The sequence below is a fragment of the Peromyscus californicus genome, unplaced genomic scaffold (assembly GCF_007827085.1).
Source record: "Peromyscus californicus insignis strain IS unplaced genomic scaffold, ASM782708v3 Scaffold_13__1_contigs__length_99412109, whole genome shotgun sequence".
Classification (NCBI taxonomy): Eukaryota; Metazoa; Chordata; class Mammalia; order Rodentia; family Cricetidae; genus Peromyscus; species Peromyscus californicus.
Window position 1 is genome coordinate 40,929,129 of NW_026294424.1, and position 18,616 is coordinate 40,947,744.

Consider the following 18,616-nt stretch of genomic DNA (forward strand, 5'->3'; position numbering starts at 1 on the left):
AATTATCATCATAAACCTTTTGTCTGGTTCAATGTCATGTTCCTCAAAGAAAGCAGATAAGGTAGGCAGCATGTAAATTTTATTATCACCCAACTTTTTTTTGCCAAAGCTGAAGTTTCATTTGGAATGATCGGATCTTTTCAGACAAATCGAGGCATGCTGCATTTGGTCCTCATAGTGATAAATTTAACTCATTCAAGATGGCAAAGATGTCCACCAAGTAAGCTATTTTCTGCAATTCACTTTTATTGCTGAAAAGTGCTTCAAACTGCGGTCTTGATTTCTGATTAAAAAACGTTTTTAGTTCATCACGAAGCTCAAAAAACATGTTTTAAAACTTTTCCTCTGGACAACCATCTCACTTCGGTCTGAAATAGCAGAGCTTTGTTTGGTGCATCTAACTCACTGCACAGTTGCGAAAACAAGTGACCATTAAAAGTGCTCGCCTTGACAAAATTGACAGAACTTATGACTCCTTTCATGACTTCCTGTAACTCCTCCTGCAGTGTCTTCATTGTTAATATTTGCCAATGAATCATACAGTGAGTCCCGCCCGATGGCTTTGGGTGACTCATTCAGTACCAAACGCTGAAGTTCAGACTGACATCCTAGCATAGCTGGAGCACCATCTGTGCAAACGCCACCAACTTTTTCTCAAGAGATCTTATGCTCTTTCAGAAATGTACCAACTGTGTCAAATACTTCACATGCAGTAGCTATTGTTTCAAGAGGTTTGCAAAAAAGAAACTCATCTTTAAAGTTGCCATCATTAATATTCCTCACATAAACCATTAACTGTGAACAGTTTGCAACATCTGTAGATTCATCAAGCTGGATACTAAATAATGGAAGTGGAGAAGATTTCATTTCCTGGATTACCTAATCTAGAATATCAGTAGACATATCATCTATTCTTCTGCAGACAGTGTCATTAGATAAGGAAACTTCACTCAATTGCATAACAAATTTATCTCCAATCATAACTCGAACAATGTCTTTGGCCGCTGGCAATAGTAAATCCTCAGTGATGGTGTGAGGTTTCATGGCTCTGGTGATTCTGAGTGTCACCAAATATGAAGCTTCAATGGCTGTTATGTTTTGTTTGTGGTACTTGCCACCAGTGTCAAGTCTGGCTTTCTTGAGTCCATCAGCTTTGCTTCTAAAATAGTTGGTATCCTTGCCAGCGAAGCTCAAATGCTTGCTATCAAAATGGCGTTTTAGTTTGTTCGGCTTCATAGATTCGTCTGATAGAACTTCACAACCAATGATACATTGTGGTTTCTCAATTCCTGCTGTAATTACGGAGGTAAAACCATACTGTAAAAAATCCTCACTATATTTTCTTTTCTTAATGTTCTTCTCTACACGATCCATTGTCATGGGATGGTTTTCTAATGAAAATAATATATAACAATAGCTTTAATAATATAAAAGATGATTCATGGCATAGTTCAGTCAATACAGTTCATTAAAGTTTCCTATGATTTACCATTCCAGTTTTTATTTTTGTTTTTTTACATACCTGTTACTATCACAAGGGGGCAGTATTCACATCAACCACAGCTAAAAAAAAAAACCCAACTGATCAACATCCAGATTAAGTTTCCATGGTACAGACTTTTTTATAGTACATTATTTTACATTTACCCAGTAATTATAATTCATGAAGTGTTATTTTACCTCCAATACTGCTGCTTTTTAACACAGTAGCTGCTCTCTACATGCGTGACTAGTCTGCGTAAGTACATTATGGTGCCGACCCTGTCACATACACCTGTATTTATTCGGGGAGTATGTGATGGGGTTGGTGTGATGATGTCATGCCAGGTACTCATATGTGGGCGTATCTGGCTGTGGGTGGACTTGCCTAGAGACAACAGAGGAGCAGTGTCTCAGTTCTTAAGACCATCTGAAATATGTGTTTTCCCGATGGTCTTAGGCAACCGTTTCAGGGTTGTTCAACCCCCAAAGTGGTCATGACCCACAGGTTAAGAACGGCTGCTTTAGAATAAAGAGTAACAAGAAGCACAGTGCTACTCATAATATTTTGTTTTGACACATGCTCTTGAAATCCTCTTTACTCATTAACAAATAATATGATCGAAACCCTAAGAAAGAGGTGCTATCTATCAATAACTCTACATTTAAGGGCAAGCTATATCATTCCATAGTTAGGTATCTAATCGTGGAAATGTAGGAATGCCAATTTGGTGAATAAAGAAGGTGGTATATGATGCCATTTACAAGTCAAGTTCTAACTCACAATGTGACATCCACACAGCAGTTTCAGCTGACACTTCCCAGCTACTAGCAAGCAAGCCTCTCAGTAAACTTTCTTTCTCCATAATGAAAACCATTAAATATGGCATGAAGGTATTTTGAAGTTTCTATTATCTTCAAGCTGAAACACAATGTTTCTTTAAGGGGGAGGGGTCGGAGGGAGTAGAGGGAGAATGATGTAAATATAGTGTGTGTGTGTACATATATATATATATGAAATTTAAAAATAAGTAATAAGAAAACAAGATAAGAGTACCTTAATTCATCAAGCAACTAGTCAATCACCCATAGGCATTCCATTGGATAAACCTGATGTGCACTTTTATAGACAACAAATGAAGTAGCTTTTATTTATCAGATAACTTATTCCCTAATCTTTTTTATTTCGGATGACTGACAAATGGTCTTGAATAGGTGTCTGGTTATTTTGCACTATATTCCCTGACAAAGGAGTAAATTATACTATATAGGTCACTATGGTGGGGCTAGAAAAAGATAGGAAGGAATAAAAGTAGTATCTAGAGGCAGCAAAAAAAAAAGTATTCTTAATCTTCTAGATAACTCAATTCTCAGTAAACAAATTATAATGACAGCAAATAAAAATTTGCCACTGATAACTATCAGAGACTTTTGCAGCATTAGAAAAAAATTCATGTTAGCATCTACTTTCATGTACAACTACTACTCAAGAGTTCCAAATAAACTTTTAGAACATTTTGGGAAGTAAATCCCTGTTAGACGTGAGTGAGTTATAAAAAATGTGGGCACTCATATATCTGACTGTTAATAAACTAATGTATTAATTTTGACTTATAAGATTAAGCATTCTCATGCACCTTGGCAAATATGTAGTATAACAATTTCATATTTGTGTGTGTGTGTATGTTTGATGCATGTATGTGTTTGTGTATACACATGTGTGGAGGTCAAAGGTTGATATTAGATGTCATATGTGATCGCTCTCCATCTCATTTTTTTAAGACAGAGTTTCCCACTGAACCTGGAGCTCACCCATTTGACTAGGGTTACTGACCACTGAGCTCCAGGGATCTGCCTGTCTGAGCTCCTCCATGGCTACCACACTCAGCTTTTCCATGCATGCTAGGAATCCAAACTCAGGTGTGTGTTAACGCTTACATGGTAGACACTAATTAAGCCATATCCCTACCTCAACATTTTTAAAACGGACATGACAGTAATAGTTGAGAAGTAACAGTTGACTCATTTATGACTTTTGACTGAGTTATTTTTGGACATACTTATATATTTTGGAATATATATATATAAGTATATATATATTTTTTCAAATATATCCAAAAGTAACTCAGTGAAAAGTTGTGTGTATGTATACACACATACATTAGGAAGTATAGTGCAAAATAACTAGACACCTATACAAGACCATATGCCAGTCATCCAAAATAAAAAGATGGGGGAATATCCATATCCATATATTTATGTATGTATATACATACACATATACACATATCTCATATGGATATGAACATATATCTATATACAATTCTGAGATAGGGTCTCATGTAGCTCAAATTAGCCTCAAACTAATTATGAAGCCAAGGATGACTTTGAACTCCTGATCTTTCTGCCTTCGCCTCAGAAGTTTTAAGATTACAGGTGTACATCACTATGTTTGATTTACAGGACAATTAGAATTCTAGATTCACCAAATCTTAAACAGGATTTAACCTAATTGTATTTCTACAGAGAAGAAACAAAAATCTAGACATATCAAGTCAGAGACAGTGGCAGAGCTTCCAACATGAGCTTATCTCCAAGATAAGACGATGTGATATCAGTGATATAAATCCTAGTATGAGATACCTGATCCTTTTTCAAACTTCAATCTATTACGTTCTGGAGTTTACTCAGTTTGAAAGGCAGGTTGAAATGGCAAAAAAAAAAAAAAAAAAAAAAAAAAATGCAGGTTCGAATCCCACTCCTGACACCAAAAAAAAAAAAAAAAAAAAAAAAAAAAAAAATGCAGAGTCTGAACTTATTTGGCTCAAAGACAATGAATTTGCATATTTATCTGAATTTATTTCCTGAGTTCAGACAGTAAGTGTTCAAAGGACTGTAAAAGAGGACACAGTGGGTAACTCTGTTTCATCATTTTCCTTTTTGTGCATGTTTCTAATGCACCTGTGCTGATTTTAAAGTCAAACTAAAACAAAATTTTTCTTAGCTGGAAGAATGTACGTAAAATTTTTGGAAGGTTCCCAATTAATACGAAAAGAAATCTAAGGAATACTTTTCCTTTATCCATAGGTGATCTATTTTAAGACTCCCTTTAGATGTCTAAAGCTATTAAATCCTATATTCTGTTTTTGTTTGTACATACATGTCTATAATAAAGTTTATCAACTAGGTATAGTACTAGACTAAAAAAATAAGAAACAGAATATAACTAATTAGAATATAAAATGGCATATGGTAAACACTTTTATAACCCCCATGAACAATTCAGAGACACTCACTCTCACTTAAGGCTTGGTTCTATTACTCATGGTTCCCTTAATGGCAAATTTTGTTCTGCAGTAACAACACACTACAATAAGGTTATTTAAAACTTATGATTTATGTACTTCTATTATTCTCCACTTGGTATTCCCAGATCATGTTTGACCACACATAATTGACAGAAAGTAAAACAACTGTACAGTATACGTTAAATATATTAAATCAAGTAAATACATTTTATATACCAATATACTTACTAGTCATGGGTCATTTTACTTTCACAATTGTTGTATGTTTTATCTTGTACAATTTACATACTGAGCTAAAATTTTAATTACACGAGAGCCAATGAGATGGCTCAGCAGGTAAAAAAACACTTGCTGCCAAGAGTTTGATCCCCAGGATCCACAAGGTGGAAGCAACCAACTTCCCAAGTTGTCTTCTGACCTTGACACACATGCCATGGCCCCTGTCCACAATATAAAATAAATTTTAAGATGCAAAAAAGTAATCAACATTTTAAATCCTCTCGGAACAATTCAGAGATATGCATTAGGTTGGTTTCTATCTCTATTGTATGTTAATGTCCACATAACCCTGACCTGAGATCATATCCTAACCCTGGAAGGTTCCCAAGTGTTGGTAACTATGGCAAATGCATTTCTAGCATGTGGTGATATACTTGAGTTGGTAGGGACCGCTCAACAAAAGGAGCACTAGCATTCATACTACACTACATAAATGGAAAATAACACAAAAGAGTCATTTTCTACAATTCATAGTTTTATATCATCAGATTGTAGTAATCTTGCAATGTGAATGGAAGTATTAATTTAACCCTTTAAAGCATTTTTTTTCACAGTAGAATATAAGAACAGCATGGCTACTCACATCACTCACATTAATAATGGGAAAATAAACCTTTTAACCTCCTCTTTTCCTTGCTCAAAATCTCTTGTGACAAAGGGAATAAATGGAAAACCTTATAAACTTAAGGTTTCTTCTCCTTAAAAACAAACCAAAACAAAACAAAAACATTCCCCAGGGAACTATATTAACAAGTATGATACAAAGAATACTAAAAGACAAAGAAAAGCACATATATTTGTCTTTGCAATTAAGAAATACAGCTAAATATGGCACCTCTCTTTAACAGACTGGTCATCAAGTGCCTAGGAAGCAGTGGATGACTAAAAACTGGTTTCACTGGGAATTAATAAACTAATACTTAAAGAAAAAAAAGAAATACAGCTAAGATAAATAGAGTATGTTTATTTATCAATCATCAATTTACCTACATGTATACCAAGGTATGTATTTTCAACTAAAGGACAATCTAGCAGAACAAAGTATGGTCCAGCTCTGTAGCTATCCTGAGAGCAAACAGGAAAGTCATCTGACTTGAGCCTCACATTTATAAATTTTATATACTCTCTCTCTCTCTCTCTCTCTCTCTCTCTCTCTCTCTCTCTCTCACACACACACACACACACACACACACACAACCCTTTTCAAATAAGGTTATATACTTCTATATGACAGGATTATAAGAAGACTTTATCTTTTTTAACATTTTTTTTATTGATTCTTTGGTAATTTCATATCATGTACTCCAATTCCACCCATCTCCCAGTCCCTCCACATCCACTCCTCACCCTTGTAGTGTCTCCTCCAAAGAAAAACTAAAAAAGAAATAAAAATAAAAACATAAATAATAGCAATTTCAATAAAAAAAATCAATAAACAAACAAAACAAAAAACGTCTTGCTCCTCTGTCTTTGCCTCTTCATTACTTCATTTGTCTTAGTGGCATTGGGAGCTACTGTGTATCATGCAGTATACCCTTTGGTTCAAATAGCTTTCCTTGCAAATGTGTAATGTGTTTTTAGGGTCTAGGTTCTGGCCTTTGGCACATTATCAACACTGGACCACCATAGAAACTCCCTGGACATCCTGCTCTTGCCCTGAGTCATGTAGACCATGCAGCCACTGTTCTGCAGGGACCAGTCCCTTCACACATTCTAGAAGGTCTTAGATGCAGTAGATGGTGGGGCGTGTCAACTCAAAGCCTTGGATGTGTACCTGGGTGGCTGCTGAGTTGGTAAGTCTGGGCCCGCTGGGGCTACCAACCTCAGGTGGGGGTGGGGCCATCTTTCCCAAGTGTGGGGGGGCCAGTTCTCCTATTAGGGCTAGGGCCAGCTTTCCCGTTCCAGGGTCATCGGGTCCATTATCCCAGGGTCTGCAAAGGAAGGGGGGGGGGTCATCTCTCCAGTAAGGATGGGGTGGGGCTCTCCCTGGTTTAGTGAGGGGTGAGGCCAGATCAGAGAGGCCCTTGTACTTCAACTTATGGTTCAACACATGGTTCACACAGGTCCCTCACCTCAACACAGACCCCAGCTACAGCAGGACCACAGACCCAGGCATGGCCATCAGAAGTAGCTTGGGTTGGATGTCACCATGGCCCCAGGTGGCAGTGCAGGCTTCTCAGATCAGCATGAGCCTGGCAGCAGCACAGTCCCTGGACTCCAATATGGTCCCAGGTGGTGGTAGAGATCCCAAGCAGTCACAGGGCCTCATGGCAACAGGAGTCACAGACCTCAACACAGACCTTGGCTGTGGTAGGGCCACCAACACAGCCCCCAGTCACAGCTTAGCCCTGGATGTCAACATGGCTCTGGGGGGCAGCACAGGCCACCGGATCTCCATGACCCCAATGGCAGCATGATCCTAGGGTACCAACATGACCTTAGATGTCAGCCCAGATTCCAGGGAATCTGCACTGCCTTCAATGGTAACCTGAGCCACAGACATTGACTCAGACCCTGGCTGCAGTGGGGCCACTGACTCAAGACATGGTCCTCAGCAATAGCTGGGGCCTAGAGGACTCCATGGCCACATGTGGCACAGCAGGCCACTCAGGTCAGCAAGGCCCCTGCAGCTACACGTCACTCGGACTCCAACATGGTCACAGGTGGCAACCTGGAAGCTGGGCATCTCTGTGGCCTTTGGTGCGAACTTGGGCCATGGACATCAACAAAGACCCTGGCTGCTGTAGGACCACGAACCCAGACATGATCCTCAGAAGCCTCTTGGGCATCTTGGCCCCTAGAAGAAGCCTTAATCTTGAAACCAAATTTCTATCCCTTTCTAGATTATGTTGATCCTATTTAGTAATAGTTTTTATAGGTCCTATAATCATTTTACAACTACAATTTTATTTTATAAATATGTCAAAAGCCCACTCCAAAGGTAAATTTGCCAAGCCTCTCTCAAGTTTTCAGAGCTCCTGCTTTTGTTTCTTAGTCATGTTCATTTTCTGTGGGTGTGAATATCTAATTTCTCTACTACTAAATAAACGACATAAATTCATTTGTCTTAAATCTTATAAGGTTACTCTACCCAACAACTCAAGTACAAGGCATAAAAGTACTTCAGTAAAATAATCAATATTCAGTAAATACAGAACATTCATAATTATTCGACAAAGGATTTCTGTTGAGAATTTATAAATAGTATCTACACAGCACCAACGACAGCAGGCAACTCAACTAAATATGGCCCAGTACCTACAGCAGACACTTTAAAAAGAAAGGTGCACAAATTTGCTCAGAACTTCAATCCACACCCACTAGAAAAGGTGGTACCATGACAGCAGCAATGCTGACAGGGGCCTGGAGTAACAGGAAACCTCATGTGCTGTTAAGAAAATAGAAATGTCATGTTCTAGAGAATGGTCTGGCAATTATCAACACATTTTCAGTATTTAGTGACCCTATGACCTTGCAAGGAAATATTTATGAGCTTTCCCTAGAGGAGTAATACATGCTCCAAAACTTGTCTAAGAATGTTCACAGCATTTCTTGGTAATCTCTTGATACTTCTTAATAACTCTTCTCTAAGGAAGTAGCAAGAAAGGAAAAAGGAAAACAACTTTCATTTTAATTTTGGGTCAGAAGGTATCAATAGCTATAACGAGTGGGGACTCAGAAAGAACAGATTTACAACCGAAAGCAAGTTTAGCTTTAAGTTTAATGAGCTTAAAATTCCTCCTGCAATGTATATATGTCTAGCAAGTAACACAGACTTTGTTAAGAGGCCATTAGCATTTAAGCACAGGTTAAGTGGTAAAGCTGTTAAAGGCACACAAAAAATCTGAAAGCCAGAAGAGGTGTATGTACAAAAATTTACATATACAGAGAAAGTCTGCAGACATATCCTTAAAGATAGGGTACTATGGGGAAAGCATGAAGATGAAAAAATAAAGGAACAAATGGGACTCGTAAGCATTTTGGTGCAGGAACTCATTTGGCTGTGTGGTGCAGTGATGAGTTCTTTGTCAGAACCATACTTTTAAATCTATGGATATATAAGAAACCAATTCCACAGAAATACAGTTGTCAATGAAAAACAATTGAGATATATTATTAATACAGTATTTTTCTCAATGCATTAAAATCTAGTAATAATCTAGTATCTACCACAAGTTCAAAATAATGATAATGTAAGTAATAATTTAAAATACATTGTGACATAAAAATACCTATGATATATATTACTAGAACATATATTGACAATCACAGTTGAAAGCTGCCTACATTTACAGGTGAAGAAGAGGTTAAATTTCAACTGAGGTAAATGAAAAAGTGCAATTATTTTTCTCTCATTCAAATTTATAGCCAATGAAATCCTACCTATGAGTTTTGGGGGAATATGTAGATCTTTAGGCAATGAAGTCTTGAGCTAAGAAGTAAAAGTAAAAGGACATAAAAACTTGATAGAGTACATGGAAATCAAAACAACAAGGAGCAAATAGTCACCTTGCATTGGAAGTATAAACTAGTATATTAATTTCCTCATATCCTACAAACAGAAGTCAAAGAACAGTTTGTTAAGGAAGTTAGAGAAGATTCAGAAATTTCTAAATATTTTCAGGAAAGAAAGCAAATCTTTAAAAAATCTATTCAAGCCAAGAATCTGTTAATTGAAATACCATGATCATTCTATTATCCTTAGACCCAGACATTCCACTACCATTCTGCTTCATCTGGCTTGTACTTGCTACATAACATACTAACATATTCTATTATCCAAGACAAGTACATAAGTTACAATAAATAGCCTAGGTATCTTCAGCTGGCTTTAACTGCTATTGTAAAATAAGAAACTTATAACAATACTGGACAGAAAGAGCGAACTATTCTCTTTTTTTTTTTTGTATTGAGGTGTAGCTTGGCAATCTGCTCAAAAACACATCAGCTCAGTACACATTCTATTTACATACAGTCTATAGCAAAAATGTAATGAGAAAGTATTTAGAATGCTAGTGATGGGTTACCTTTTTTTCTGCCTCAATCTCTGATCAACAAATTAGTTGTCTGGATAAGCCCTTTTCCTTCTCTATCACAACCACCTTCAGCAAAGCTGGTCTGAAATTACTACTGGAAGATGTCTGACTGGTAAATTTACCCACTCTAACAAATAATGTTACTCAGTACTGCATGAGTTTGTGCTATGGTTGGGCTACTTACAGGAAAAACATAAAACCAAGTAAAATGCTATGTTTTAACAACAGACTGAAAGAGGGTTAACAGGGGTTAAAAAAGTCTATTCCAAACAAGTTAAGTTTAATGACTACTATAGAAATTAAACATACTGGTCACAACAAACAAATAAACAAAAAACAAGCAAGCAAACAAACCCCATGTCCAGTGTTCCAATGCTTCAGTAGCAGAAAGGATATAGTGAGTGAGGCCTAATACTCAACTAAAAACACCATTTCTGTGCTTGCTCTTGTCTACTGAGTATCTGCCAACAACATCCTTCCAAACATTGCTTTCTAAAGTCATCATCTTCAATTCTGCATGTACAAGACTCTAGATAAATGCAAACCAGTTATTGTTGACAAGTATTTTTAAAAAGAGCTCAAAGACACAGAGCTATATCTTAACTAAAGCTTGCCTTTTGTTTTTATGAATACAGTTACTAAAAATCAAGTATCAAGGCTCTAATATGCTCATGATCTCTATTTTTTAGTCCTAGCTACTCAGAGGCTAAAGTAGGAGGCTAACAGTTCAGAGCCAGTGTGGGGAACATGAAAGATTCCTTCCTTATATTAAAAACAGGGAGGGGGGAGTGGAATGAAGAGACAGGGGAGGGGAAGAAAAGAGAATAGAGAAAACAGAAGAGGACAGAAAAGGAAACAAATAGAAAACTTCTTAATAAAAAAAAAGACACACACACTAACAATAAAAGAAAAAGAGGCCATGAATTTGAGAGGGTGGGGGCAGGGGCAGGGGTTAGAGGGAGGAAAGGGAACAAGGAAAATGATGTAATTATATTTTAATTTCTAAAAATAAAAAATTTAAAGTGATAAGAAATTTAAAAAACTACAGTCCATAGAAAAATGACAGACTATTCCTCACTTCCTCACTAACGGTTACTGAACAGTGAAATCACTGGAGGATTTAATGGATGGTTTATCAGCTTGGGGGTTCTGATCTATAAAAAAAAGATTATAACCAAGCATCGCAATACAAAGCACATACCTTTCTCACTGGCTTTAGTACTTACGGAGTACAATAATTATCACTATGCTATTGTAAGCATTTTTATTTCTTTAATTTCCTATACATTCTTAAAATGGTTCTTAAAAACCTCATTTATTTGTTTACTTACATGTTATCAAAACAAAAAAGTATCATTTTATTAAGTGGGTCATAGGATAAATTTCAAAGATTATTATTTTAATTCTCAAATTGTGTCAATTCTGCCATCAATAGCCCTTTTTTATTTTCTTTATTGAGCACTTCCTTAATTTTTAGGCACAAAAACATGCTCGAAAAGCCAGTTTACCTTGTGTTTTCCCTGAAGCCATGAAAACAAGCACTTTTCTAGGAGGCCTTGGTTTGTTTGTTTGTTTTTTATATAAAAGAACTGTTGATATATTTCCATGTAATGGAAGTTCTGTGCTTCAATGATTATCTTCTATAACCCCTAAATACATATACACACTATCACAGAAAGTGTGTGCCATGGACCTTTTATAAGCATGGATAACTTATTTGTTTCAATGTTTAGGGGCTGACAAGCCAACAAACTACAAAACAGTGTGAGTGGATTGTGGTTAAAATATATAGCTAGTCAGCAGAAAATATTAAACTATACCAAATAGTTCAGTTACATGAAAATTTAAAATAGTGAGATAGTTAATTTTCAAAACTGGTTGGTCACATTTAAAATGGTCAGAATTGATAAAATTACAAGAATTTTACGTTCTTTGTATTAATAAGTAACTAAAAAAGAGAAAGCTAGAATATAAGCAGTCTGAGACTCCAAAACTTAATTTAGATAATCCTTTAAAATGGAACTGTAGCTGTTTCATATTGCTAAATGAGATGTGAAAACTTCATGTTATAGCATCTGTAACAAAATACTACTTCTATGAAAAATGCATTGACATTCTGTTTATGTGACAGCAAGAAATTGAAAACTGTGGGTCTCTGTATAACTACTGCAAGAAGAGGCTTCCCCGGTAAAGGACAAGAGATGCAGCAGACTATGGTCAACATGCAGAGAATAGGAGACCTAAGTGCTGAGCTCTACACAGGACATCTATACACTCTACCCTATAGCTAAGGGGTACATAGATCACTTTCCATTTTAGCATGTATTAGATGTATGAAATGCTTTCATTATGACATTTTACCCATGTTTATAATGTACTTCCTAGTATCCTGTGATTACTGTAAGACCAAGGATTTCCAGTGCACTTATACTTGGGTGATGCAGAACCTGTGCTGGATGCAGAAATGTGATTTTCCACATTTAGATCATTAGAAGGAATGCAAACTGCTGTTTTAGCCTGAAATGATTTGGGTGTCTCTAAATGTTTTTAATCTTTGGAAGACAAGAAAACAACCATATAGGTATAGTGTAATTGTTCATGTGAGAATGAATAACATCAGAAACAGTCATTTATTTTTATCCTGTGACAGAAAACAATTTACGTATTATTATTATATAAAGTTAGTAACTTTTTAAGAATTCAAAAACAAAAGCAGAGTACATAATTACTGATCTCAAATAATTCAAGTAGACTCAAACTTGGACATTAGGTTTGGTCCAATCACTGCTAAATAGCCTATTTACATTAGATATATCTATTAATGTTTTAAAATTAATTTTTTCCTAACTTCAAAATGAGTTGTTTAAACTCTTATTTTAATTATTAACTAATACATTTCAGGGTGAAGTTCAATAATCCCCAGGGAGAGAGTATACAACAGAGCTCTCTGATTGTTGAGCTGTGCTGCTTAATATGAGAAGTATCCACAGGACTAAAAACTCAGTTCTTTAATCATTGCTATTCCAAGTGCTGACCAGCAAACTGGCTGGAGGTTATTCTACTAAACACCAGATATAGACTATTTCAATCATGGTTAATTGATTGAAATAAAAAATTCTATTTGGCCAGATATGGGGAGGGAGGAGGAGAAAGACTGAGTTCAGAGCCTGTCTTACTGGACCACACTGCCATACACTGAATTTGAAACGACTTTTTTCATTGTAGGGCTGCAACCATAAGGCTGATGGTTGAGCCAGGAGTCTCATCATGTACGGAGATTTTTGTCATTGTGCCCCATCACAGAATTCAACTGTTCACCACCAAAATCCTTACATAGAATGTATTCATTGCCAGACCAGATGGGAAGTTTCATGTGAGAATCCATGTAACAAATCATTAAAAATCACAGAATCATGAACTCAAGATGTTTGATTTTCTATGGCTCACTTTTAAAGAAAGTCCTCAACAGTCTGGAGTATGTGTTCTCAGGTGAGCACAATACCAATTACTAAGTGGGAAAGAATCACGACTTCATCTGCTATTTGATTTTGTGACATCATAATTTCAGAGGCCCCAAATTTCTTTTGATCACAGGCTATCTCTGTAGAATTCATTTTACTATGCAGAGCAGTTGCTTTATTTTTAAATGTATCTATCCTTCCCAGTTAATACTCAGAGTAAAAAATATGCTATAAGGAAAAAAACTAAGTATCTCTTTATTTTGGTGAGGCAAGGAACACTTCTAGTCACCAACTTCAAATTTTATCTAATTATCAAGACAGTACAAAGTCAGGCATGGCAGCTTAAGGCCTGTAATCCCAGTACTTGGGAAGCTAAAACAGGCCATAAAGTAAACTCTGGACTAGTGTGAGACTCTTTTCTCCAACAACAACAAAAATACATAATACAGAGCATACTTAGAAAAAAACTTGGTTCTTTCTCCATTTTGTATCTCTCCTACAAATTTAATTGTCTTGTAAAATAAGACTAATGCTTATCCAGGAAGACTTACCATGCCATCCCTCACTGAAGGTGAAAGAAAAACCTGCAGATTTACTCTTATTTACATAAGTTACAGAGTAAGATAGAATAATATAGAATAAGAATCCAACACTTAAAGAGAACTGGTGTCATTAAATTTGAATTTTAAAGAGCTGGCCACAGAATTCATCTGATAAAAACAAGCTAGTGGGCTTGATTTTACTGGTCCCATTGATGATCTCATGGTAACTCTCTCAGTGTTGTTCACTTAGAGCACTGCCAAATGGTGGTAGAGGTCAGCCCCAAAGAGGAGTGCACTGTGAACCATTTCAGTTGGCCCATGATTCTGGCTGACATAAAGAAAAATTTAAGACACAAAGTACTGCTGAGACCCTTGAAAGGCATATGGTTATCTTCTGTACAACAGCACGCCAATTAACTTAGTGCTTTCAAATGCCCGACAGCTGGGACTGACTAACCTACAAAGTGATGGCTTTTTGCTTAGACATATCACACCATGATTTTCAGAAAAGTATAAGAAAAAAGAAGACCAGTATGAAACAGGGTAAGAGAAGTCCAGTTCCCACCCCTCAGAGAGTGAATGAAGGGCAATGATGTATTTTAATTTTTGAGACAGGCTGTCCCTACCTGTCCTGGTGCTCCCTATGTAGACCAGGCTGGACTCAAACTCACTGAGATCTGCACACCTTTGCCTCCCGACTGCAGGGATTAAAGGAGCACACCACCACATCCAGCTAGTTTTAGTTTTAATTTTAGTTAAAAGAATAGCTACTGTCTAGTCCTTCTATCTGCTTTAATAGAACACCGTGGAGTGTTGTTTTATCAAGAAAATTTATTTATTATGACTGCTTGCAGATTACTGTCTGATGAGGGCCTGCTTCCTTACTCTTTTGTCTGTGCTCTGAAAGGACACAGGGGCAACAGAACACTTTGGGTCTCTTCTATACAGGCCCTAATTCTACTCTTGAGGACTCAGAACTCACAATCTGCCACCTTCCAAAGGTCCTACTTATCACATTCCACACAGGGATTAGATTACAGCATTTGAACTTGGTGTTGGTAGTAAGGAGGGCCATACTATAGGCATAGAGTAAGAATCTGGGAAGAAATTCTGGCAAATAATACAATTAAGCCAAACAGTGAAACCCACAGCTTTTTTTTTTTTTTTTTTTTTTTTTTTTTTTTTTTTTTTTTTTTTTTTTTTTGGAGACAGGGTTTCTCTGTGTAGCTTTGTGCCTTTCCTGGAACTCACTCTGTAGCCCAAGCTGGCCTTGAACTCACAGAGATCCACCTACCTCTGCCTCCCAAGTGCTGCGATTAAAGGCGTGCGCCACCACTGCCCGGCACCCATAGCTTTTTTTTTTTTATTATTAAGAAATTTTTTATTCATTTTACACACCAATCACAAATCCCTGTCTTCCCTCCTCCCACCCCTCCAGCCTTCCCCCCAATGACTCCCCCCCATTCTCTCTTACAAAAAGGTAAGGCCTCCTATGGGGAGTCAGCAAAGCATGGTACATTCAATAGCGGCAGGTCCAAGACCCTCCCCCTGCCTCAAGGCTGTGTAAGGTGTCCCACCATAGGTAGTGGGCTCCAAAAAGCCAGCTCATGCACCAGGGATGGATCCTGATCCTACTACTAGGGGACCTCTTAAGCAGATCAAGCTACACAACTGTCTCCTTATGCAGAGGGCCTAGTCCAGTCCCATGGGGGTTCTACAGCTGTTGGTCTAAAGTTCATGAGTTCCCACTAGTTTGGTTTGGCAGTCTCTGTAGGTTTCCCCATCATGATCTTGATGACCCTTGCTCATAGAATTCCTTTCCTCTCCCAGAGCGAGAAACCCACAACTTTAACAAAGAAAAACTTTCATCCCTTAGGATGAAATGCAGTGATCTGAAAACATTTCCTGGACAGCAGGAGGGAGGTTAGTGTGGCAGCACAGACTGCACATCTTCAAGCTCTAGCTGTTAGCACAGCATTTGGTCAATAGAGGCTAACTGGCCTCTTTTTCCTTGAACCATCAAAAGATGTGTGTTCAGCGCTTCAAGGTATTCTGCTTACTGAAAAATAGATTTCCCCATTAAACTTGCTTTGTGTTCTGTCTTCATAAAAAAATGTTTTCATAGCAGTGAGTCAGTATCCATCATGGTGAAGTATGCTTTCAAAGAAATTTGATGTTCCATCATGAATTATTTGCTCTACAAATAACTCCATTTGCCAAATGTCAGTAAAATTCTCAGCTCTCTATTAAAATTCAAGCCACTCCGTCGTGTAAATACAAATAGAAGCTCATCACCTTCACAGCTGTCATCAAAAGCTGGGCAGAGTCCACAGAGTGCCCAGACCAAGCCTGTAGGTGGAAGGATGGGTTGACTATCCTGTACAGTTTCACGTGTTCATCTACACTGCCAAAAGTGCCTTCCTTCACAGCGATGAGGGACATCTCCACTTTCCCATCATACCTGTGTTCAAAATGGTTTCAATGTTCTCCATGGCAACTCTATCTTACTGATGCACAGTCCGTAGATGCACTTCCATACTCCATGTGATGAAGCAAATAGACTGTCTCTTTGTATCACTGGAGTCTGTTTACTTTTTCACTTGTTTCTGCCATGGTTTGTAGGAATTTGGAACATTGTTAGTTAATCACCTCAACAGATTCAGATTCAAAATCTTGGTCCTTGTACCAGCCTCCACCAGTCATATATAGGTCTGGCTGCAGGTTAAAGTTCATAAAACCTTTTTGGAGGCTGCTACAAATTTTATAGCTGTGATAAGCTTTTTACTTTCCAAATTGTTGAGAATTTTGTTGATTTCTGTTAATGGCAAGTTACTTCTGTATGAAACATCTCTGCTCCATCTTCCTTCATTCCCTGCCTCCATGATTGGATAGACCAGTTTTTTTTCTGATTGGACCCCTTAATTTATCAGCTTTCTGAGGATCCTGTATTTTATATAAAAGACCTGTATGACTCTTTAAAGGATCCAAATGACCCATGGAAAACAGTCGATTAATGGCCACTGACCACTATTGGACTTCTATGTAAGGCATTTGCATAAGTCTATAATTCTGTTTTCTATTTCCACCAGATCCACATTCTGTCACTGCACCTTCACCTTCACCTTGGCCATGAGGGCAGTTTTTGAGATCAGAGAAAAAGTCACCTCACAAAGAACACGTTGAAGTTCCAGGGAGCTTCAGACAGAATTTAAGAGCCAAAAGTAGCAGACATTTGTAGCCAAACATTATTTTCTGGAAATGACAGGAGTGTTGTACATATCAACCCACAGTGGCTGTGACTACTTGTAGAAGACCTGCACAAGATCAAGCCAGCCAAAATCCAAGCATGGATGGGGAAGAATTCACAAAGGCCCACCCCTAGCTGAGAAGTTATTGGCAACTGATGGCTGCTGGAAGAGGGAAAGGTTTTGGTTTTTTTTGGGGGGGAGCCCTGGAAAGCGTCTGCATGTTCTTATTAGATAAACATATGTTATACCCATGAGCATACAGGTGATACTAAGCAGAATCAAATGGTTAAGAAAAGAAAAAAGAGAGCACATAAAACTGAAAGGGGAAAGTGGGGAGGGGAGACAGAAGAGGAAATGGAGGGGAAAGAATGGGGAATGAATTTGATCAAAACATATCATATACATGAATTAAATACACAAAACAAATAAACAAACAAAAAGAAACTGAATTCTCATACTCAGAACTAACCTTTAAAAAATATTTGAAATCAAAGACTGATTCAGTGGCTGGCTGATACACTCTACTGTAAGAAAACAACTGAGTTATCATAGTGTATGAAGAAAACTACCAGGGGAAAGAAACAGCTGATTCCCCAAGACAGTCCTCCCTTTCACTCTGCAGTTTAGGGCACATGAAGCATTTGAGTTGTTGGCTAATGTCTTTACCATCAAGTTAAAGTCTCATAGTTAGGATAGAAAGAAGAAATTAAGTTCTTAAAATTCTATACTAGAACTTTACAGGGATTATTTGTAAGGGCAACAAAAGTTTTCTGTTTTATGCCTTGATAAAATATTTTTATTAAAACAACTAACTGTAACATTGGTTTTACTATAAAGTTTACTTAACCATCTTGGGTATATTCAATGACGACTAACCACTAACACCAACTTAAAGTATACAAACCAATAATGAATATTGTAGGTTACTTAAAAACACTTAAAAGTTCCATGAAAAGCATGAAATATAAAAAGGAAAACGGAAAGAAAAATCAGACAAGAAGACTCCTAAGATTTGTAGCTATACTAAGAAGCCCAAAAAAGACAGTTTCCACAGTATCTTCTAATATCCGTCAACTTTGTGGCAGGAAAACTGAATATGAAAGCATGAGTTTCCATTTAAAACCAAATTAATTATACTCTGGAAAACAATAAATACAGCAAAAGCTTTAAGACTTCTGAATACATGCTAACAAAGAAGGGAAATAATGAACAGGAAATGACTTCTATATCAACGTATTTTTAAAAAGGATTTATTTTCTTTTT

General features: G+C 37.1%; 1 protein-coding gene and 1 pseudogene across 1 annotated transcript in view; both read right to left on the bottom strand.

The window, feature by feature from the left end:
* Nucleotides 1–18,616, bottom strand: part of Lcorl (ligand dependent nuclear receptor corepressor like) — a 172,200-nt gene that overhangs the window by 59,660 nt on the left and 93,924 nt on the right.
* Nucleotides 15,594–18,187, bottom strand: LOC128108405 (DNA-directed RNA polymerase III subunit RPC6-like; annotated as a pseudogene).